The sequence below is a fragment of the Trichechus manatus genome, unplaced genomic scaffold (genome assembly GCF_000243295.1).
Source record: "Trichechus manatus latirostris isolate Lorelei unplaced genomic scaffold, TriManLat1.0 scaffold00089, whole genome shotgun sequence".
Taxonomy (NCBI): domain Eukaryota; kingdom Metazoa; phylum Chordata; class Mammalia; order Sirenia; family Trichechidae; genus Trichechus; species Trichechus manatus.
In genome coordinates, this window is record NW_004444025.1 from 10,501,099 (window position 1) to 10,525,580 (window position 24,482).

The following is a 24,482-nucleotide window of genomic DNA, read 5'->3' on the forward strand; positions in this document are numbered from 1 at the left end:
TTGGATACCGAGTAGGCATTTCAAACACAACCCAAAGCGTAAGTTTTTTCTTCCCCAAAAGTCTGCTCCTCAAGTGATATCCATCTTGGTAAATGGCATTACTTGTTTGCTCAGGACAAAAACATGAAATTTTTCTTGATTACTCTTTCCAACAGCTGTACCCAATCCATCAGCAAGTTTTGTGAACTTTACTGAAAACAGCTATCTCATCTCAGCTACTTCTCACCCACTTCTGAAACCCTTGTCCAAGCTGCCAACGTCTTTCAGCAAGACCACAGCAGTAACCTTTAAGCTGATGTCCTTGTTTTCAGACTTGCATCATTGTGGTCTGTTCTCCCGCAGCCAGGGTGACTGTATTAAACGTGGGAATTGGGTCATGACACTGCCCAAAATGCCCCAGAAGGCTTCCCTTTACACCCAAAAGAATACCCAGTCTTCCCCACTGCCTATAAGACATTACACGATTTGGCTTCCTCTTGACATACTTCTCCTCCCTCACTCTTTTCCTGACTTCCCTGCAATTCATCAAACATTCCAAGCATACTGTTAACTCAGGCCTGGGCTCTTGTTGACTCCTTTGCCTCTGATCTTTGTTTAGCTGGCTCCCTCACTTCATTTAGTCTCCGCTCAAATGCTGCAGCCTTAAAAAGAACTCTCCCCAAACAGCAACCCCTGCTTCTCATCTCTTTCTGCTTCACTTTTCTTCATGTATTCATAGCTTCTATAATACATATAATGTATTTAGTTATCTATTTTCTTTCCCCTACCTCCCAATAAAATAAAACTCCATAACTGTTTTTCATTGTTCCTCTATCTTTAATCCCATAAAATGGAAAACAATTACAGAATCATATTTACAACTATATAAAAAGAATGCAAGCATAAAAAGACATATAAATATCATTTTGTTTTTTATGTAATGAAAAATCTCCACTAAGTTTTTATTACATTGATTGTATAATTAAATACATATTAAGAATAAGTAGGTTCAAATACAAACCTGAAGGTGTCACATACAGAATAGAATGCATAATTCAGGGTGAAGACCTTTATTACTGAAATGTTTAATTTGTTCCTGAGCATAAGATTCTGTTCCGTGGAAGTTTACAGAATCCTTTAATAGGATACATGGAGTATTTTCATTTATTTAAGAAATGATGTATTCAGACACTGAACAAACATTCAGATCTAACAAGGGAGAATGGCCCTGGTAAATTTTAGCCATACTCAGAGAAGATGGTGAAAGGTTACGTACACATACATGAGGTGACCAATGTTCAGATGATTTTACTAACTATACTGAATCAGCTGAATATGTTAAATTACAAACACAAATAATTTGTGGTTCAAGAGGGTACCACTATGGTGTTGTAAGAAAATAGTGCTTCGTGATTCTTTAATTAGATAGTAATCTCAACAAATTTTGAGAACAATCAAGTCTTTGGAAACATATGGACATGGGTTTGAATCATGGCTCCATTAATTTCTAACTGTATAATCCAGAAGTCATTAATCTCATTTTTAGATTGGGGATCACTCTACTGTACAGTGCTTTTGTAAAGACAAATAAAATAATACACAGGTTGATGGCTAGCATGCTTTTAATAAAAGTTACTTCTTTTATCAAGTAAGAAAATAACAATGGGGTAAATAGTACTCTCCCTGACCTTCTGCCTTCTTGACTCCCTTAACCATTATAAGAAAGCATCTAGAATCTTCACAACATCGATGTAAGGGAGAGCAGCCACAGCCATGGCTAGAACTGGAGTAACCAATGTCAGTGCAACATAGAGAAGACAGGAGAGGGGGGTCAAGTGCCAGGAGACGATAAAGAATGGCAAATGTCACATGGCCCAAGACTTCTGTGAATAAGGGAAACAGAATCCGCAAGCTGTGGCCCTGCAATTGTTCTGGTTCAGGCTTTGAGTCAGAGACAATTATTACTATAATTTACAGTTTTTATTTTTGCCGCATTAAGCCCCTGGTGCCTGGGGAATGCAGGCTGTATATTAAAGGCCCTTTTGTAGAAAAAAATTACAAAATGTACATGAGCTGAAAGGCACTGGGTTTGGTTAATTCACTGGGTAGGATAGAGTGGGTGTGAGGTAGATTTAAACTCTGATTTGCCCAATGATGTAAAATTGAACTTTGTGCTCCACTTTCTGAGAGCGTCCACTAAGCATGAGCACCTCCTTGTTTCTCCTTCCTCTCCTACTGCAAACACCAGCGTCGTGGGGTCACCAGCTGTTACCGACGGTGGAGAGCGGAACAGCAGAGGAGTGAACACCATTCCAGTTGCTTTCTCCTTCCTGTTTCCTGGAATCACGGATGGAAGTATAGAGGCTGGATGTGCTTGGCAAATAATGCAGCAACTCATTTGCAAAGAACTTTAAAACAATTAATTCTGTAAGGAACAGAGACTGGTAGTCTCAGCTCTTAAGAAGACACACTCTCACTGGAATTTGGGATAAGAAATTCAAAGAATTCTATGCCTATCAAAAATCAACCTGAGGACAGAATTCTACCAGCCTAGTCAGGATTCTTGCCTTTCAAGTGCTCCTTTTGTCTCTTCATGCCTTTTCCTCTGGCAACCTCATTTCCTGCCCACGAGGACAAATACACAGGCACGCTGGGTGAGCTTGTTCAGTCTAATAAAAGTCCATCGAAGTCCAAGTGAAATGTGAAGCTAAAGGCTTTTTGTTCTTTTCTCACTTACATAATCAAGTTATCCAAAAAATTTTATATCAAAATGCCAAGTGTGTTAAGTCCATAGATCGCGAGGAAAATAACTGGTCTCTGAACCTGTCGTGAATTTTAGAGTGTGTTTTGTTGGGGAAATGACAATTTATAAACCTCCCAACGAGAAATATATCTGACAATGTTCTGCTTCTTTGTTAATGCATGCAGTATTAAAAAGTTATAAAAACTGAGGTTTCAACCTATTTTTAAAAGATATTTACTGACAAGCTGAAAATTACACAAACCGTGACCACACCGGGCTGCTGTGATAGGCCGCTGTACTGCTGTGCATAGGGCACCTGGCTCAGCAACCCGGTCTTCCACACGCCCGATGGTTACTCGAGAGAACGACCCACTTAATAACCTGTAGATCATTTTCAACCACAGAGTTTAGCCAAGTAATTTAAAGTCACTGAATGAATTAGAACTCTGTCTCTTGCACAAAATACGCATCTGCCCTTCCTTTAGCCACAGCCACTCGTGTGCTATTTCCTAGCCTGTGTTTCTCATGCCTACAGCCCCTGTATTTCCAGCCTGCTTTATTGGACTCCGGTGTGTTCTGAAAGCCCAAATTCTCAGCCATCTCCCAGTAAAGGCAGGTGTTCAGGAAAACCAAACAAAAGAGAAAAATGAAATGACACCACTGCAGGTCCTGAGAATATGAACCAGCTCTCATCAAGAAAATTTCGATTTTGATACAAATGCTAAACATATTTTGAAGGGAATTCAGTGGGCCTTAAGAGCATAATAAATCAAATACTTTGTGATGGCCACAAAAAAACTTTAGCATATTTTGCAGAGGTCTGTTTCCTTAATAAAGCTTAACAGGAATTAGCTGCCTTTAATGAAAATATCTTTATAGATATTTTTATAAATTTCAGAGGTTCCTATTAAACAGCGCGTGGAGTTTTTACTTTTTTTTTTTTCCTATCAGGGATTATTATTATTATCATTAATTCCTACCGTATGTTCAATGAGAAGGAGCCCTGGTGGCACAACTGTTAAGTGCTTGGCTGCTAACCTAAAGACTGGTGGTTCAAACCCACCCAGTGTCACCATGAGAGAAAAGACCTGGCAATCTCTTCCTGGAAAGTTTACAGCCTGGAAAACTCTATGGGGCAGTTCTACTCTGTCACATGGGATTGCTGAGTTGAAAATTGGCTTGATGGCACCTAACAACAACAAATATGTTCAACAAATTTGTTTTTTTTTTTTCACCTGGGGCAGGAATAGCATCATCTTTCACAATCACTAATGCGAACATTAAAGGAGGGAACGATGTGGCTATGCTTAGTTGTCCCTATGCCGAGCACTTAGTAAGTGTTTAATAAGTACTAACTTATGATCTCTGCTCTCAAAATGTTGATGGTCCATTAGGGTTGCCCAGTCAATCACTGATCATAGTGAGAAGTTTTTAAGATTGTGATGAGAAATATATCCAGTGGAGCTGTAGGAGTAAAGCAGGGCAGGGTCATAAAATCTGATTATCAATATCAGAGGAGAGTACACTTCAAATAAATTCTGAAGGATATGCAGAAGTTATCTAAACGGCAGGAAGGAGTTTATTCAAAACTGATGGCACAAACCCCTGTGGAGGTGAAAGGAAATGGGATCTAGAACAAAGGGGAAAGCAATTGTGACGTGCTCTTTGACATGAAAACTGTATTCATGTTCACAAGCTACACATATTCATGAGTAATAATGATACAGTCCACGTACTTTAGTAAAGGTATCAAGGGAAATCTGATAAAATTAATTAAAAAATACAAAACTAAAGGAGGTGGTCCAAGATGGTGGAGTAGTCAGACACTTCATAACGTCCTTCTTACAACAAAGGCCCCAAAAAACAAGTGAAGAGAATATAGGTGAAAACTTAGGAACCCTAAGCATCAAAGCCAAGACTGAAAAATTGGATTAAGCACCAAGGGGAAGGAGAGACAATACAGAAACAGAGGAAAAGGAGAATTTCAGATCGCCAGTGCCCTGCTAGCTGAACCTGAACAGTGCGGACACACTGGGACAAAGCAAGCCGCATTCCCAGCCGAAAGCCCCACCATCTGGTGCAGCCAAGCAGGAGCAACTCTGCACACACGTCCAGAGCAAGACAGGAGTGCTTCCTGCCCTGTGAAAGTTAAGTGCATGCACTCCGTTCACAACGCCCACCCCAGCTCCCTGTGCGAGAGGTACATGGGCCTGTGGGGCACTCCCAATCCACCACCCATCCCCATTCTCTGCTGACGATCACAGCCAAGTGGATCCTACCACTGCCCCACCCCCTGAGCCGGGAGCCCATGGTCAGGAGGTGCCCACCCCTTTGCTCAGCCACTCATCCTTGGAGCCCATGATTCTACAGTGCCTTCTGCTTCCTCCATGCCAGTACCCGGCTAGCTAAACCTGTACAGTGCAACCATATTGAGCAAAGCAAGCAGCATTCCAAGCTGAAACCCCCAACATCTGGTGCAGCCAAGCAGGATCGACTCTGCATTTGGCCAGAGCCAGGCAGAAGTGCTTCTTGTTCTAATAAAGTCAAGTGCAGGCGCCCCACTCACCATGCCCACCCCAGCCTCTGTGCCAGAGGTACACAGGCTTGTAGGGCGCCCACACTCTCCTTGCCCATCCCCTCTCCCCACTTTTAAGCGTAGTCCAGCAGCTTTCACCACTGCCCCGCCCCCTGAGCCAGGAGCCTATGGTCTGACAGTGCTCATACCTTCACTCAGCCACTCACACTGGGGGCCCACAGTCCTGCACTACTTTCTGCTTCATCCAGTCACCCACGCAGGTGCCCTGCTAGCCAAGCCTGCATAGCATGGTCATATTGAGACAAAGCAGCCACATTCTCAGCTGAAAGCTCCATCACCCAGTAAAGCCAAGAAGGAGCGATGCTACACACACAGCCACAGCCAGGCAGAAGTGCTTCCTGCTCTGTGAAAATCAGGTGCATGCACCCTACTTTACGCACCCACCCCAACCACCGTGTCAGTGGTATGTGGGTTTGTGGGGTGACCTCACCCTCCTTACACAACCCCTCCTCCCCACTCATGTGCGCAGTACAGCGGCTCTCAGCACTACCCAGCCCCGTGAGCCAGGAGTCCATAATCTAGAGGTGCCCGCCCCTTTTCTCAGCCATTTGTGCCAGGATCCCATGGTCCTGAACCACATTCTGCTCCCTCTGGTGACACACGCAGGTGCCCTGCTAGCCAAGCCTGCACAGCATGGCCATACTGAGACACGGCAAGCACCTTTCCCAGCTGAAAGTCCCATCACCTGGAGCAGTCAGGCAGAGGCAACACTGCACACACAGCCAGAGTGAGGCAGGAGTGCTTCCTGTTCTGTGAAAATCAGGTGTATGCACCCCACTCAATGCGCCCACCCCAACCACTGTGACGGGGGTACGTGGGTTTGTGGCGCAACCCTACCTTCCTTACACATCTCCCCTCCCCACTTGTGCATGCACTCCAGTGGCCCTCACCACCACCCGGCCCCCAAAGCCAGGAGACCACGGTTTAGAGGTGCTCACCCCTTTGCTCAGCCACTTACTCCAGGGGCCCACGATACGGCACCACCTTCTGCCCCCTCTGGTCACCCCGGCATGCACCCTGCTAGCGAAGCCTGCAAAGCATGGCCATATTGAGACAAAGCAAGCACTTTTCCCAGCCAGACCCCCACTACCTGGTGCAGCCAAGTAGGACCAACTCTACAACGATGGCCAGAGGCAGCCACCTATGTCAGGATCTCGAGGAATGGCAGTGCTGCCTATCCCTACAGCCACCTGCAGTGGGGGCCCAAGGACTGGCTACACAACCTCCCCCACAACACGCTCTAGTGGAAAGGGGCATGCCCTCCAACTGGGCTCCCGTGGACAAGTGACATCCCCCCTCCCTTGCCCCCTGCATTGACCTCTTAAAACTGGAGGCCTATGCCAGCTCTGAACAACCTTGCACAGCCCTGCCAACCAGGAAATGTGAGTGGGAGTTTCTGCACAACCCACTGGGTGACAGAAGACCCAGGCACCTTGCCCCCGATAACCAGGCATTCAGCAGAGTATACACACAACACCCAACCCAGTGACCAGGGAGAATGTTCCCTGCACACACAGACAGGTGACTGGCCAGTTAGATACACCACCTCACCAGAAATGCCACCTACATCCTCAGCAGCCCTGCAAGACCAGCTAAAAGAGACCTGTGCTCAGACACCCAGTCATTGCTCCACCCACCCAAGGACAGGAGATGAGAGCTTCAAAATGGCCAGATTAGCGACCAAAGCAACACACACACTCAGGCTACTTGGACATATCAAAACAAAACAAACAAACTTCAGGATGCAGCAAACAACATACAATAAACAAATAAATATAACTTCCTGATGCTTTAGAGATAACAGACAATATCGAATCATATAAAGAAGCAGGACAAAATGCCACCAGTAAGTGACAAAAATAAAAAATCAGAAAACCTCTCAGAAGAAGAAACAGCAATGAACACTAATATACAGGACTATCCAAGAGATCCAGAGAGATCAAGGAAAAGATTGACAAAACCAAGGAAAACACGGGTAAAATCAAGGAAAACACAGACAAACCCAAAGAAAGCACAGACAAAGCAATAGAAGAATTCAGGAAAACAATACCAGAACAAACTAACAATAAATAAAAAACTAGAAACCATACAAAAACAGCAACCAGAAATCCAAAAGATTAACAATAAAATCTCAGAAACAGACAACTCGACAGAAGCATATACTAGCAGAATGGAAACAACAAAAGACAGAATTTGCAAAATTGAAGACAAATCCCTTGATGCTAATTTGTTTGAAGAAAAATCAGAAAAAAGAATGAAGACAAATGAAGAAAGCCTAAAAATTATGTGGGACACTATCAAGAGGAACAACTTGTGTGTGATTGGAGTTCCAGAGCAGGAAGGGGGGAATGGAAAACAGAGAGGGTTGTCGAAGAAATGTTGGTAGAAAACTTCCCTAACATCATGAAAGATGAGAATATATTCATCCAAGAAGCTCAACGAATCCCATATAGGATAGTCCCCAAAAGGAAGTCATCAAACCAATCTTGCCAAAACAAAGACCAAGAAAAAATCCTGAGAGCAGCTAGGGAAAATCATAAAGTCACCTACCAAGAGGAACCAATAAGACTGAGTTCTGATTACTTGGCAGAAATCAGGAAGGCAAGAAAGAATAGGATGACATATATAAAACCTTGAAAGAAAATAAATAAATAAATAAACACCAGCCAAGAATTATATATCCAGAAAAACTGTCTCTCAAATACAACGGTGAAATTAGGACATTTCCAGATAAACAGAAATTAAAGGAATATGTAAAAACGAGACCAAACTTACCAGAAATATTAAAGGGAGTCCTTAGGATAGAGAACCTACATCAGACAACAATCTGTGATTCAGATACAGGACAGACCCAGATAAGAACCCAGATAAAGAATTCTCAAAAAACAAAACAAAGCTAAAAGACTGAAAATAAAGAACCAGAGATGTCAATATGTAAATGACAACAATGTCAAAACAAAAAAGAGGGTATAAACGGCGTGGTTATACAACATTCTTATGAAGAGGAAGTCAAGGCGATATCAAGAAATAAGACTGCTTAAAATTTAGGAAGACAAAGGTTAATTTCAATGTAACCACAAGGAAAGTTAACAAACCTACCTATCAAAATAAAAACAAAGACTCAGTAAAAACAAAATCAATAAAAATAAAAGAAATGAAAACCAAAATCTACAAAAAAAAAAAAAAAAGAATTCAGCACAGAAAATTAAGTGGAACAAAGAAACCATCAATATCACAAAAAAAGTACAACAAAATGACAGCAGTAAACTCATACCTATCGACAAATACATTGAATGCAAGTGGAATAAATACACCAGTAAAGAGACAGAGAGTGGCAGGATGGATTTAAAAAACATGATCCATCAACATGCTGTTTACAAGAGACACACATTAGGCACAAAGGCATAAACAAACTAAAGCTCAAAGGATGGAAAAAAATATATCAAGCATAAAGACAATGTTCTACATTCTATCTTGGTGAGCAGCATCTGGGATCTTAAAAGCCTGTGAGCAGCCATCTAAGATATTCCACTGGTCTCATCCCTTCGGGAGCAAGGAAGAATGAAGAGAACAGGATACAAGGAAAAGATTAGTCCGAAGGACTAATGGACCACAGCTACCAAGGCCTCCACCAGACTGAGTCCAGTGCAGCTAGATGGTGCCCAGCTACCACCACTCACTGCTCTGACCAGGATCACAACAGAGGGTTCTGGAAAAAGCTGGAGAAGGATGTAGAGCAAAATTCTAACTCACAAAAAAAAAAAAAAAAAAGACCAGATTGACTAGCCTAAAGGAGACTGGAGAAACCCCAAGAGTATGGCCCCCAGACACCCTTTTAGCTCAGTGGTGAAGTCACTTCTGAGGTTCACCATTCAGCCGGGGATTAGGCAGCCCCATAAAACAAAACGGGACTAATGAGGCACAGCAGTCCAGGGACAAGGGCTAGAAGGCAGAAGGGGACAGGAAAGCTGGTGACAGGGAACCCAAGGTTGAGTAAGGACAGTGTTGATGTGTAGTGAGGTTGTTAACCATTGTCATAGGGCAACATGTGTACTGTTTAATGAGAAACTATCTTGTTCTGTAAACCTTCATCTAAAGTGAGAATAGCGGCACAACTGGAAGACCGTAGTTGATGTCACTGAACTGTGCATGAAGAAATTTTTGAAATGGTGTATCTTTGGCTATGTATATTTTCACCAAAAAAAAAAGGTCAAGAATGGAGAGAGTTGACATGTTGTGGGGTTGTTAACCAATGTCATAAAATGATATGTGTACTACTGTTTAATGAGAAACTATTTGTTCTGTAAACCTTCACCTGAAGTACCATAAAAAAAAGAAAAAATATATCAAGCAAACAATAACCAAAAAAAGAGGAGTTGTAATAGTAATATTGGATAAAATAGACTAAAGCAAAATCCACCATAAAAGATAAGGAAGAACACAATATAATAACTAACGCATCAACCCACCGGGAGGACATAACCATAATAAATATATATACACCCAATGACAGGGCTCCAATACACATAAAACAAACTCTAACAGCATTGAAAAGATAGATAGTTCCACAATAATAGTAAGAGGCTTCAACATACCATTTTCTGTGAAGGACAGAACATCTAGAAAGAAACTCAACAAAGATACAGAAGATCTAAATGCCACAATCAACCAACGTGACCTCATACACATATACAGAACACTCCACCCAACAGTAGCAACATTCTTTTGAAATGCTCATTGAACATTCTCCAGAATAGACCACATTTTAGGCCACAAAGCAAGCCTTAAACTCCAAAACATCAAAATAATACAAAGAATTTTCTCTGATCACAACACCCAAGAGGAACATATTCCTTAGAAGAATCTATCATACAAGACCTAAAGGGTAACATCTACCCAAAAGCAAAGATGAGAAGGCAGGAAGGGGTAGCAATTCAAGATGAAAGGAAATGGGGAACCTAGGACAGAAATGTGGCAAGGGTAGGAACATTATGGGGAATGGAACCAATGTCATGGAACGCTTTGTGTACAAACTATCAAATAGGAAATGAATTTGCTATGTAAGCTTTCACCTAATGCACAGTAATAAAAAAAAAAAAAGAAAGAAAGAAAGAAGAAAAGCAGCGGGCACTGGGGGCTTCCCTGAAAGTGATGTTAGACAGTCATGTACAAAAGTAAGCATGTAAGTATTACAAACTCTTGTTAAGGCTCAAGCATCGTGTATTCCAAGTCTGGAAGGTTGGAAGTTCAAGTCCACTCAGAGATGCATCCGAAGAAAGGCCTGGTTTTGGATGTTTTATTATTTAAAGTAGTTTTGTTTTCTAGAAAAAAAATAAAAAATAAAACTTGTTTTGGAAAAGATGAAGTGAGATGATACCTACAAAGTATTTTAAAGCAGATTTGTAAAAAAAAAAAAAGTAAAGATTACGTTTTCAATGCACATTGTTCATAATGGTAAAAAAGAAAAAGAAAAAAAAAACTGAAAGCAAACTAAATGCCCATCAACAGTGGGATGATTAATCAATCATATATTCATCCAACGGAATACTCTACAGTAGTTAAAAAGAAGGAAAAATAAACTATAGCTATGAACATCTACATAGATTAATCTCAAAAACATGTTGATTGGGAGAAGCAAGTCACAAAACAATCAATGATTATACTTGTAAAGTGATCAAACAGGCAAAATTAAACAATACATAGGTGGGAGGAAAAGTCAGAGAATTAACAGCATAAAATCCAAGACAGTGGCTACCCTTGAGGGCAGGGGGAGGAGAGAGACAGGCCTGTGATCAGGGAGGTGGCTCCTTCATATTCTATCAAAGGGTTTGGGGGCAAATTTATTTTATATAATTACATTTAAATAATACAAATACACTTACACACTTCAGCATTTATGATACAGTTAAAAAACAAAAAAACATTTAAAAATCTCATTGAATCTGAATTATTAAGTATTTCTGTATCTGCATTTGTAGATGGAGAATCTACAGACCTTTCATCATTACTGAGTCAGAACACATACTACTCACTTGGCCCTGAGCTGAACTAGATTAATAATATGTAAGTATATACTTGCTTATGTATAATTAAGTAAACAGAGGCTCTAGTAATTATTTCTCAAATAACAGTTAAAAAATAAAAAAGAAATCCTCTGCTATTACACCATTAAAAGGAAAAAGTAAGTACATCATTTTTTTCCAAAGCTTATTAAGTAAGGAGGGCAAAATTTTATTAGAATCCAAAACCTCACAGGAATTTAAGTACAATTTTAGAAGATTAATAAATTTAAAAATACAACCTGCACTCTAGTTCCTCAGTATACCAACTCTTCCTGATACTCAAATGCTTCATCACTTTGGGAAGGAGAACTGAGAAAAAAAATTAATCAGGCCTTTCAAACTTAGTTGTTTAGGAGATTTCTTGACCAATATGCAAATCAGAGTTTAAGGAAACAATCATTTTATACTCAATCCAAGATTATCTATAGTTTTTCAGTTACTATATATCATGGTTAGTTCTTCATGTCAACTTCACTAGGCAAATTATTCAGCCAAATACTAATCCAGGTGCTGCTGTGAAGGTATCTTGTAGATGTGGTTAGCATCCACAATCAGTTCACTTTAAGTAAAGGAGCTGCTGCTGCTGTTAGCTGTCCCTGAATCAGTTTCGACTCATAGCGACCCTATCTACAACAAGAACTAAACACCACCTGATCCCACGCCATCCTCACAATCGCTCTTATGTTTAAGTCCACTGTCACAGCCACTGTGCCCGTCCATCTTGTCAAGGGTCTTCCTTTAGCCGATCCCCTACTTTACCAAGCATGATGTCCTTCTCCAGGAACTTGTCCCTGTTGATAACATGTCCAAAGTACATGAGATGAAGCCTTGCCATCCTGGCTTCCAAGGAGCATTCTGGCTGTATTCCATCCAAGACAGACTTGTTCGTTCTTCTGGCAGTCCATGGTACATTCAACATTCTTCGCCAACACCACAATTCAAAGGCATTAATTCTTCTTCAGTCTTCCTTATTCATTGCACACTTTTCACATGCATATGAGGCAACTGAAAATACCATGGATTGGGTCAGTTGCATCTTATACCTCAATGAGACATTTTTTTAACACTTTAAAGAAGTCTTTTGCAGCAGATTTGCCCAGTGCAATATGTTCTTTGATTTCCTGAGCACTACTTACTTGGGCATTCATTGTGGATTCAAGTAAAATGAAATCCTTGACAACTTCAATCTTTTCTCCATTTATCATGATGTTGCTTACTAGTCCAGTTGTGAGGATTTTTGTTTCTTTATATTGAGGTGTAATACATTCTGAAGGCTGTAGTCTTTGACCTTCATCAGTAAGTGCTTCAAGTTCTCTTTGCTTTCAGAAAGCAAGGTTGTGTCATCTGCATATCGCAGGTTGTTAATGTCTTCCACCAATCCTGATGCCACATTCTTCTTCATATAGTCTACCTTCTCAGATTATTTACTCAGCATACAGACTGAGTAAGTATGGTGAAAGGATGCAACCCTGACACACACCTTTCTTGATTTAAACCATGCAGTATCCCGTTGCTCTGTTCAAACTACTGCCCCTTGGTCTACGTACAGGTTCTGCATTAGCACAATTAAGCGTTCTGGAATTCTCATTCTTTGCAATGTTATCCATAATTTGTTATGATCCACACGGTTAAATGCCTTTGCATAGTCAATAGTATTCTCTATTTTCAGCCAAGGTCCATCTAACATCAGCAATGATATTCCTCATTCCACGTCCTCTTCTGAATCCAGCTTGAATTCCTGACAGTTACCTGTAGATGTACTGCTGCAACCACTTCTGAATGACCTTCAGCAAAATTTTACTTATGTGTGATACTAATGATACTGTTCGATAATTTCTGCATTCTGTTGATCACCTTTCTTTGGAATGGGCGCAAATACGGATCTCTTCCAGTCGGTTGGCCAGGTAGCTGTCTTCCAAATTTCTTGGCATAGATAAGGGAGCACCTCCAGCGCTGCAACCCTTTTTTGAAACATCTCAACTGGTATTCCACCAATTCCTGGAGACTTGTTTTTCACCAGTGCCTTCAGAGCAGCTTGAACTTCTTCCTTCAGTAATACCGGTTCTTGATCATATGCTACCTTGTGAAATGGTTAAATGTCGACCAATTCTTTCTGATACAGTGGCTCTGTGTATTCCTTCCATCTGCTTTTGATGCTTCCTGCGTCTTTCAATATTTTGCCTGTAGAATCCTTCACTATTGCAACTCGAGGCTTAAATTCTTTCTTCAGTTCTTTCAGCTTGAGAAATGCCGAATGTGTTCTTCTCTTTTGGTTTTCTAACTCCAGGTCTTTGCACATTTCATTATAATATTTTACTTTGGCTTTTCAAGTTGCCCTTTGAAATCTTCTGTTCAACTTTTTAATTCATCATTTCTTCCATTCACTTTAGTTACTGCATCTTCAAGAGCAAGTTTTGGACTCTCTTTTTATATCCATTTTGGTCTTTTCTTTCTTTCCTGTCTTTTTAATGACCTTTTGCTTTCTTCGTGTATAATGTTCTTGATGTCTTCTCAAAACTCATCTGGTCTTTGGTCATTAGTGTTCACTGTGTCAAATCTATTCTTGAGATGGTCTCCAAATTCAGATGGGATATACTCCAGGTTATATTTTGGCTCTTGTGGGCTTGTTTTAATTTTCCTAAGCTTCAACTTGAACTTGCCTATGAGCAATTGATGGTTTGTTCCACAGCCAGCCCCTGACTTTGTTCTGACTTATGATGTTGAGCTTTTCTAATGTCTTTCTACAGATGTAGATTTGATTCCTGTAATTTCCATCCTGTGAGGTCCACGTTTATAGCTGCTGTTTATGCTGTTGAAAAAAGGTATTTGCAATGAAGAAGTCATTGGTCATGCAAAATTCTATCATGTGATCTCCAGCATCATTTCTATCACCCAGGCCATATTTTCCAACTACCAATCCTTCTTTTTTTCCAACTTTCACATTCCAATCACCAGTAACTGTCAACGCATCTTGATTGCATGTTTGATCAATTTCAGACTGCAGAATTTGGTAAAAACAGTCAATTTCCTCATCTTTGGCATTAGTGGTTGATGCATAAATCTGAGTAATAGTCATAGTAACTGGTCTTCCTTGTAAGCTTATGGATATGATCCTATCATTGACAGCACTGCACTTCAGAATAGGTCCTGAAACGTTCTTTTGACCATGAATGTGATGCCATTCCTCTTCAGTTTGTCCTTCTCTGCATATGACTGTCTGATTCAAAATGATCAATAGCAGTCCATTTCACTCACTAATGCCTAGGATATTGATCTTTATTCATTCCCTTTCATTTTTAACGACTTCCAATTTTCCTAGATTCGTATTTTGTACATTACTTTCTGATTATTAATGGATGTTTGCAGCTGTTTCTTCTCATTTTGAGTTGTGCCACATCAGCAAATGAAAGCTTGAGTCCATCCACATCATTAAGGTCGATTCTACTTTGAGATGCAGCTCTTCCCCGGTCATATTTTGAGTGCCTTCCAACTTGAGGGGTTCATCTTCTAGCACTATATCAGACAATGTTCTGCTCCTATTCATAAGGTTCTCACTGGCCAATTTTTTCAGAAGTAGACTGCCAGGTCCTTCTTCCTAGTCTATCTTAGTCTGGAAGCTCCACTGAAACCTGTCCACCAAGGGTGACCCTCCTGGTATTTGAAACACTGGTTGCAAAGCTTCCAGTATCACAGTAACATACATGCCACCACAGTACAACAAACTGTCAGACGTGTGGTGGAAGTAAGAGAGATTACCTTTGATAGTGTGGATGGGCCTCATTCAATCAGCTGGAGAACCTTGAGAGCAATAACTGAAGTTTCCCAGAGAAGACATTTAGCCTCAAGACTGCAGTGTCAACTCCTGTTGAGTTTCCAGTCTTCCATCCTACCCACAGATTTTGGACATGCCAGCCCCAACAATCCCATAATTATGTGAGCATTTTCTCACAATAAAGTTCTATATCTATGTCTATGTCTGTATCTAATGTCTATGTCTATACCTATATCATCTACCTACCTATGCATCTACCTGTACTTATACCTATATCTATATATCCATATCGTATTGGTTATTCTTCTCTGGAGAACACTAATAGACTATACTAAAAATGACATTGTGCTGGGTAGGCTCCATGCTTCTGGCCTGCTCCACAGTCTCTACATCACAGCAAGTCTCTCTAACAGCATCAGGCTACCATGAGGTAGACTTATGATTCCAGACCATGACCCCTGTGCTCCAACTTGGAACTTTTATACTGATCACTTATATCTATCCATGCATAGATGCTCCTTTCTTCTCTACCTCGCAGTCATTCCATCAGCCCTGGTTCCTTCGAGCCCCTTAGAGCAGGAATTATGCCTTATCATCTTTGTGGCTGCATTCCTCTCCAGAGTGGCTAGAACAGAGAGGATGGGTAAATTAGGTAAATAAAATAAACTTCAAAATATATAGGAAAATCAAATTCCCATTTATGTTATTATAATCCACTTTCTGGGCAGCAAACACAGTATATTTTTTGTAGTATCACTTACTTGCTTGTTGAATGAGAATAAATATTAATAAAAGAAAATAACATTTTCAGAACACCAGAGGCCTAAGTTAATTTTTCTCTTACAGTGAACTGGTATAAAACTTTAGACCTTGTCCAGTGCTTCTCAGAATATTATAAGTTCTTTGAGTTTACTGAGTGATTACTCTCCATCAATGTCTCCCCTTACACAAAGTAGGTATTGACAAATTATTTTGAAAAAATACTAGTAACAAATTTCCAATGGAGCAAACTTTGAGTTGAAATTCAATTTGCTTCCTCTTAAGTCTATAATTTAGATCCAGAAAGAATATTAGATTATGAAAAGTACCTTGCAAATTACCAATTATACAGGAAGTTACTATATTTTCCCCCACTCTTAGTCACATACACAGGGACATATAATTTCACTATCTCCATCTCCACAATAGAATACTTTTTAAATGAAAATTAAAGGACAAACATTAAGGAAAAAAAATATAGACGTATGTGAACATCTTATATTGATTTTAGGAGATTTAAAAGGTACTATTATTTTTGTGCATGATGAATTAATATGTAAAGAACACTTTTTAAAAATATCACCTTAACAGTCATTTCACAGAATTCTTAAAAGTGAAATATAATGGTGTGAAGACTTGACAATGCGTAAGGGGCAAGATTTTAGTAAAAGAGAAGACAAATATTGATATCCAAAGGTTTCGACAGTGCGTTTAAATTTCCATTTAGATTTCTCAGAGCAGTTTAAAAGTTCTAGGAGAGATTAATTTTTAAAAATGAAAAATAATTGTAAGAAAATTTCTAAGAAAAATCAATTCTATTCAATTCGTAAAAAATATTATGAAAACGATGGCAAATGTCTAAATGACTACATTAACTATCGGCTATTATATGGACTCCCCAATTTTATTTGGTCCAGAATGTAATTTACTGGCTCCTCTGGCTATTATTTTGAAATTAAATCTGTGTGCGACTGACTTGTGCTGAACGTCAACAGTACTACTTTTACAATAGCAGATCAGAAAAGTTACGATGTTAAATGTTAATTGCAGATGCCATTTCTCACCTTTTTTAATCCTTAAAACAAGTTCCCCAATTGTCTAACGCCAGGGAGAATTGCTCGGGAGTTTTCGAAAAAGGCAATTACTCTGCAGAAAGTTTTGACATTGCAACATCAACTTTTAAAGTGTCCGTTAGAAAAGACCAGGATTTTATTCCGCATTATAATAAGACACCTGCATCAACACTGAAACGTTTTCCACAGCCTCTCACTTTAGGCTTCCTGGTTGCCAATTACACTAGTAAAAGGGAGACAGAGTGTAGGGGAACAGCTTGGAGTCAAGTAAAGACAGAGCTAAAAAGTGAGGGAAAGTGTCGTGCTCTCTTCAAAGTAACAATTTGAGGGTTTTTGTTTGTTTGTTAGTAATTATACAACTGTTATCTAGTTACAGCTTGAATACCTAACACTTTTTTTTTGTTTTCCAATATTATTTATCTATGTCTCAGTTCATTCCAAATTGAATTTGAACAGCTTAAAGAGATGCATGTAATACAATCAAATGAAATGAAATAAATGAAAGAACTAGGGAGAAGGGAAAATAAGCTTAAGGAAACAAAGCCAGACATAATATTTGTTGTTGTTGTTAATTGCCTTGGAGTTGATTCCGACTCATGGTGACTTCATGTGTGCAGAGTAGAACTGTGCTCCATAGGATTTTCAAAGCTGTGACCTTTCAGAAGCCGACTGTCAGACATGTCTTCCGAGGCGCCTCTGGGTGGGTTTGAACCACCAACCTTCTGGCTAGCAGTCAAGCGCTTAACTGTTTGTGCCACCCACGGACTCCCAAAACAATACTAGTTCTCAAAAATTACTTCCATAAGGGTCTAGAGTTAGGCTGACAATGTAATCAGTTGTAACATTCACATCTGATTCCACGAGATGAAAACAAATGAGTGGCTCAGGAGTTTTCCCTGGTTACGTGGGTTGAGACTAATTTCTCCTACATGTAGATTAGTATTATTAGAAGTCATAAATGTCCTCAAAAATATTCACACCCCAAATAAAATAATAAATCTCACATACCTGCTTTTTAAAGCATACCTTAGTGCCAATATACCAGCAATTCTACTAGGCATCAATATAATGCAGTCTAGAAAATAGCTTTGAGTCAAGGAAAAATTTTAGAATTTCTTAAGCAGTGGTTAGATTTCAAATCTTTAACTAATGAGTCATGAATATTATAGTTTTATTATTTTTAATCAATAATTCATGGAGAATTAAGGCTATAACCTGGATAATAGGCTTTCCACTAAGAGGAGAGCTACAACTTTTAACAGTCATTCAATCCAAAGACTGGTTGGTATGTGTTGTTATCTTCATGAAAATTATGAAATTTACTTCAGTGGGACATATCCCTAATTACCATGATTAATTAGCCATTTTTACTCAACAAAGAGATTCTTGTTTTAGCTGCTGTCAACTTGGCCCCTGACTCATAGCAACCCCACGCGCAACAGAACACAATGGTGCCTGGTCCTGTGCCATCCTCATGATCTGCTGGGGACTGGACCACTGTGATCTACTGTAGGGCTGTTGTTGGTTTCTTTCTGGAAGTAGACCACCAGGGTTTTTCTCCTAGTCTGTCTTAGTCTGGGAACTCCACTGAAACCTGCTCAGCATCATAGCAACATGCAAGCCTCCACTGAGAGACAGGGGATAGCCTCACGTGAAGTGCATTGGTCGGGAATTAAATCCAAGTCTCCCACATCGAAGGTGAGAATTCTACCACTGAATCACAAATGCCTCATCAGCAAAGAGGTCGTAATGCAAAAGGCCAAAATTTCCACCAGAAAACAATTCTTTATCTTCTCTTACATATGGACAAATGAGCAATTGTGTTCTAAAAGTACACGTTAAATTATGATCACAATAATCTTAACCTTGCAAATTTTTAAAGAACCCTCACAGTTAAACATTTCAAAGCACCCACAGAAAATATAATATTAAGTACTGCAACTTTTATGGTAAATAATCCAAGACAAATTAGTTGCTACAATCTAGGACAAAACAGAATGTCTGCTAAAGCAAGTACCTAGATATAAACTAACCCATTTTCATTCATTCTAAAACAATTAGATAGGAGGACCAGTCCTGTGCACAGGTTCCTTCTAGCTTGAAAAATAAAACTATGCCAATAGCTTAGGGAATTGTTATCTATGTTTGTCCTTCTGTATCAGAAGAACATCCGAAAGCAGAATCAAGTTATTAAAAGTAGAAGTGAAAAAAAAAAAAGAAACCCGAAGTGAAATACCTTTCTGTTCCTTCATTCTGCTTTCCTTCCTTCCTCCCTCACTTCCCTCTTTCCTGCCTTCCTTCCTTCCTAGGACTATTTATTAAGCCTGGTGCACCAGGTACAGTATTAGGCATTGGGAATACAATTACCATACTGTTCAGAAGACACAAAGGAATTCAGAGCGGTTGTGGCCACAGTGCCAGGTGAGGAGTGATGAGAGACAAGAAAATCTGGAGGAGAAACCTCAGCTTTCTTTCTGGGTCTGCTGAGTTTGTTTCTCCTGGTGTTAACCCTCACGGTAGCATGAAACTTCAGTAGTGAAATGCTTCATTAAGCTTATAGGGCTTAGCTTTTTCCCATAGGTTTAAAGGAAGGCTGTAATTAATTTTATGCTGTTTCCAAAATATTGCTCTAAAAACAGATATATTATTTAACAGTGGTAAACAGTAGTATAGCTATACTCATGCCCAGATAATCTCATAAAAAATTTTGAGCAAAAAATAATAATAATAATGAAATTATGGCAAATTATTAAGGAGAAAGATAAAGCCGTGCTTTTTGAGAGACATTACTAGTTAGCTAATGTTGTTTTATAATTCGGGGGAAAGAGAACTTCCTGTCATAAAAATTGGTGCTAACATACTCTGGGTTCACCCAGAGAATGTATATAAAGACAAAAAATAAACAATAAAAAATTGCAGAGCCTCTTCCTTTAGAATATGTTTTCAACTGTGCTGGGAGCACGGAATCTTAAACGCATGCTATAACTATCCTCATTCTACTCCTTACTATCTCTGTGACTTTGTGCAAGTCTCAATCCATCTGAACATCAATCCTCTCACTTTAGAGCGGAGATGATATTAGTGTCTACTTCAGATTTGCGAACAGAAGTTGAGATAATCCACGTGGAACACATGAAAGATGACTAGCATTATTATTGTTATAATTATTATATTGTTGTTACTAAACTATCCACAAGTTATTTATGTTTATAAAAGCTAATAAAATTTACATGTTAAAAGTAAACATCTAGATATAGGTTTCCGTAACACTGTTCCCCATGTTCACGTTGTGGGTACCTACCTTCCCAAAGGTGCCCACATTAGTAGTTCTAATGGTAAAATTTAGTCCTCTCAATAGTATTTACTTTTTTTTTAACATAATAAAATGGCTATAGTAAATTTTGTTTTTGACAAACCCACATAGCCTTTTCTAAATTATTTTCGTTAGGGCCTCAATTACCCAGCAATATTCCTGTAACTATCCATCAGTCCTGTCAACCCTACCACCAAAATGGGAACCTACATTTGCTGGAACACAGGGTTAAAAAATATTTTAGATACCTATATCTTGATAAGAAATAAAAGGGGAGACCTTTCCCTCAGATCACCCAAGACCAAGTTTTAAGAGACTTTTCAATACCGCAGAGTATTAATATGATCTGAAAATCCCTCATTATCTCTCACTCATCTCAAACCTCTAACGTCACTAAGGCCCTTCTGGCAAATTACAGTTGTGGAGACAGCAATGTCAAGGGTGGAGTGACAGAGAGGGACATAATTACCCTGCACCTGGTCTTGACTAATCTCACGTGTTAATCATAACGCAGTCGTTAGCGCTGGCCCCACGCACAGACACAGAAGCAAGACATCTTCGGATCTTTAGTATCATTCAGCACTACTTGAACGCATCATCACAGTTGGTGCCTTTTTTGTTTTTTTTTCTTTTTCTGTTCAGATGGATGCATGTCCTAAGGGAGAAAAATCAGTCATCCCACTTTTAATGACATCAGGTAATGCCAATTACTAACAATCCTAGTATTTAACTGGCCTAAAATAATTAACTCTTTTGGGACAAAAGATACTGGAGTTCAAGGATCATGAAAACAGAGAATGAAATCACAACCGAGATTAATATATTCCTGCCCTAAGAACTTGGGAATCCAAGGTATCGTGTTCCTGAAATGGATAGAAATCATAAAGACAACTGACTTTTCTGTTGCTAATTTTATCTTTTTTCACACAGCTGCCTCATCTAAGTACCTTCACTAGATCTCCTGGAAAGGGCTGTAACTTTAAAGTCCTTCTAAGATACCACATAACCAAGTGACAGGTCTTTTAGAAAAAGTACTGACTTTCAGAAACTTAACCCATTCTGTGACTGCCCACAGGGTCCCCTACTACTTCATTCTTAGATTGTCCTTTTTTTTTCCTTTTCTTAAATTCAATTTGATATGTAAGTAAGTACCTTGCTAAGTATATTTTGTACAGGATATAACAGATCTGGGAAGGTTTCTTGTTCCAGAAAAAACAACAATTAAGTGGGCTGCATAAATATTCACATAAAGCATGTGTAATAAAGCTAGACAACTTCTTCTTTAACAATTCTCCTTGTATAACGTTTAACAGTTTCAAGTGGTGTGCAGTGAAGCTCTAGAGGATGTGACCTTTGTTTCCTTCCGTGATGTATCTCTGACAGCTGGAACAGTGCCTGCACACAGAAGCCACTCATAAATCTTGGTCAAATGATTCGATGAGTGAATCATTGCACATGCATTGTTTTACTTAAGTAACATCCCTTGCAAAAACAGAGATCACTCTGGATAAAGAGACCAAGACTAAAGAGAGGTAAAGCTATTTGCCAGGATCCCATAATTAGTCAGGGGCAGAACTGAGCACAGAACTCAGGGTCCTTAACTTCCAGCTGAGTGCGATTACAACACACCAAGAATTGCAAGGCTGTACATGTTAGAAAAAATCACCAGTTAACCAGTTGCATTCGAGTCACCTCCAGCTCACGATGACCCCATGTGTGTCAAAGTAGATCTGTGCTCCACAGGATAGTCCATGGCTGATTTTCGGGAAGTAGATCACCAGGCCTTTCTTCTGAGGCACTTCTGGGTAGACTCAAACTGCCAACTTTTTGATTAGCAGCCAAACACATTAACCATTTGCACCACTCAGGGATTCCACAGATCACCATAGAAAGAAGTAAATGTGATCCGATACTTCAGATACAATACAGAAATATTTCCTGGTTGTACAGTAACAAAAATAATAGTTGTAATAAGGTGGGTCCTTTTCATTGAGAACACAGACTCCCCAGATGTGAGTTAAGCAAATGCAAACTCTAATGTTGACACCTTGTAAGCACCACAATTCTTAGAGAAGAAAAATGGATGGGCTCAAACCAAAGAGAAATTAAGGGCTACAACTTTCATGATTCCAGGAGATACCATGCTATTGGGCATGCAGATGTCAGTGAGTGTGTGTGAGAGAGAGAGAGAGAGAGAGAGAATATGGTTTTAAGTGTAATCCTGGCAACACTCAGATCACAAATAAGCTCTGCATCCACAATGTCTGGTGAAGGGAGGCACAGGAGTCTGATCGTCAGAGTCCCTCACTTGTAACAATCTGCTCCAGAGGAAATGTCAAATCTCTTCTGTGGGGCTGAAACAGGGCATCTGATATCCAGTACTACCTGCACAAATAATCCGTAAGTCTTCTGAAAATACATCCTTAAACCCCATTACCTCCATAATTCAAATACAGTACTTGTCTCTAAATTCAAATAACTTCACTTTAACAAAGTTGCATCCTCTTGCTGGTAACTTCAGGCCTATGGGTCTCAACTATTTTGGTTAGCAAAGGGATAAAGTCCACTTACAAAGTAACTTTAGCTTGGCTGTTCCTAGCCTCCCTGCTGATACACCCAGAGAAGGACAAGGCAACACTCAAACTGAGGTCTGAATGACGGATAGATCTGGATATACAAAGAGAAGGAGGAAGAGCAAGAGCGATATTATGGGGTTAGAAGACAGCAGGGTTCTCTGGAGGAATGTAGCTAAGGTAGGCTGGCTGCAGGAAGTGTACATGACAGACATAACTGGAATGAGCTTTCCTTACCTCCTTTACTTTAACCATTTTAACTACTGAGAAAACAGTAACAATTATAATTGTTAAACACTTCCCATCAGACCTAAAGAGCTCAAGCAGTACGTAATATGTATTCTATGCCTCCCAAAATAAGTCAAAATAAGGTGATATTTTGTATCTGAAAATGTAAACATCTCTACAATTTTAGTAACTGTAACATATTTAGAGGCATTAGTATTTTCTCTTTTAAAATGAAGTGATGTCAAGTAATAATAAAATTTTGACTTATTTCATAAACAGTGGTACATTTTACTGTTAGAGTTAAAGAATAAAATATGGCTCTAGGTGGAAAAATAAAAACATAGCAGGACAAAGACAATCATACTATACACCTAGAAAAACTGAAAATTACAAATAAATGGAAAATTATTTCTCCTGTGAATTAATAAACTTTGTATCACAGTTGCTTTTTTCCTTTTAAAGGTGAGATTATGATACCTAGAGAATAAGATCAGTTCTTTGTTTTACAGAGAGGACCTACACTATGCAAAGTCTCAGGCTAGCTGGCGTGGGGTGTATAGAAGAGATCACGTTATTCTCTGATACTGCTCCTAGGAGTGTTTTGGTTCACAGTGGTTCCTCAGCCACAGGTGCATGACCCCAGGGAGTGGAAGGACCAGGTGACTGTAAAGAAGAAACCACCACCTCTTATTTACAGAATTCAATAAAAATCGTTTTCAAGAATATCGATTAGCAAGAGGGTTTGTGTAGTAAATTCTCATTAAATCTAAGCTAAAATAATTTAAGAATTATAATCGTCACTTGTCATAACTGCTTTCAGCATTAACTTCTTGTAGCCACATTTTCAAGGCAAAGTACTTGGACAAATGAAGCAAAAAAAAAAGTACAGGCACAGCCAACATGGCACCTGGACAGACAAACCATGCTGTCCCTCAGCAGCAAGGACAGAAAACACTAAGCAAAACAGATATAAATGTAAACGGTAAATTTACACAGCCTCATCAACAGTGTTATTATCAATCGTGGAACTCTTCCAGTGCTATATATAGAAAATGGTATCTGAGAACTACCTGTTTGCTCTCTGTTCTACTGAGTTGTTGATCTATTTCTAGAAGCTCATTGATTAATACTGCTTTTATAATCACTAGTCTGTGATAAAAGTAAAATATACTTTTCCCAGTTTGTCATCTGTCTTTTGATTTTTTTATGGAATGTCTTGCAATGTTGAAATTTCTAATTTTATGTCATCAAAATTATCAATCCTTTCTTTCAGACTTCTCAGTGCTGAATCAGAGTCTTACCACACCAAAATCATTAAAAAAAAAAAATACCCTATGGGTCTTAGGCTTGGTTCTCTAAAGAAGCAAAACAAGTGAAGCATATA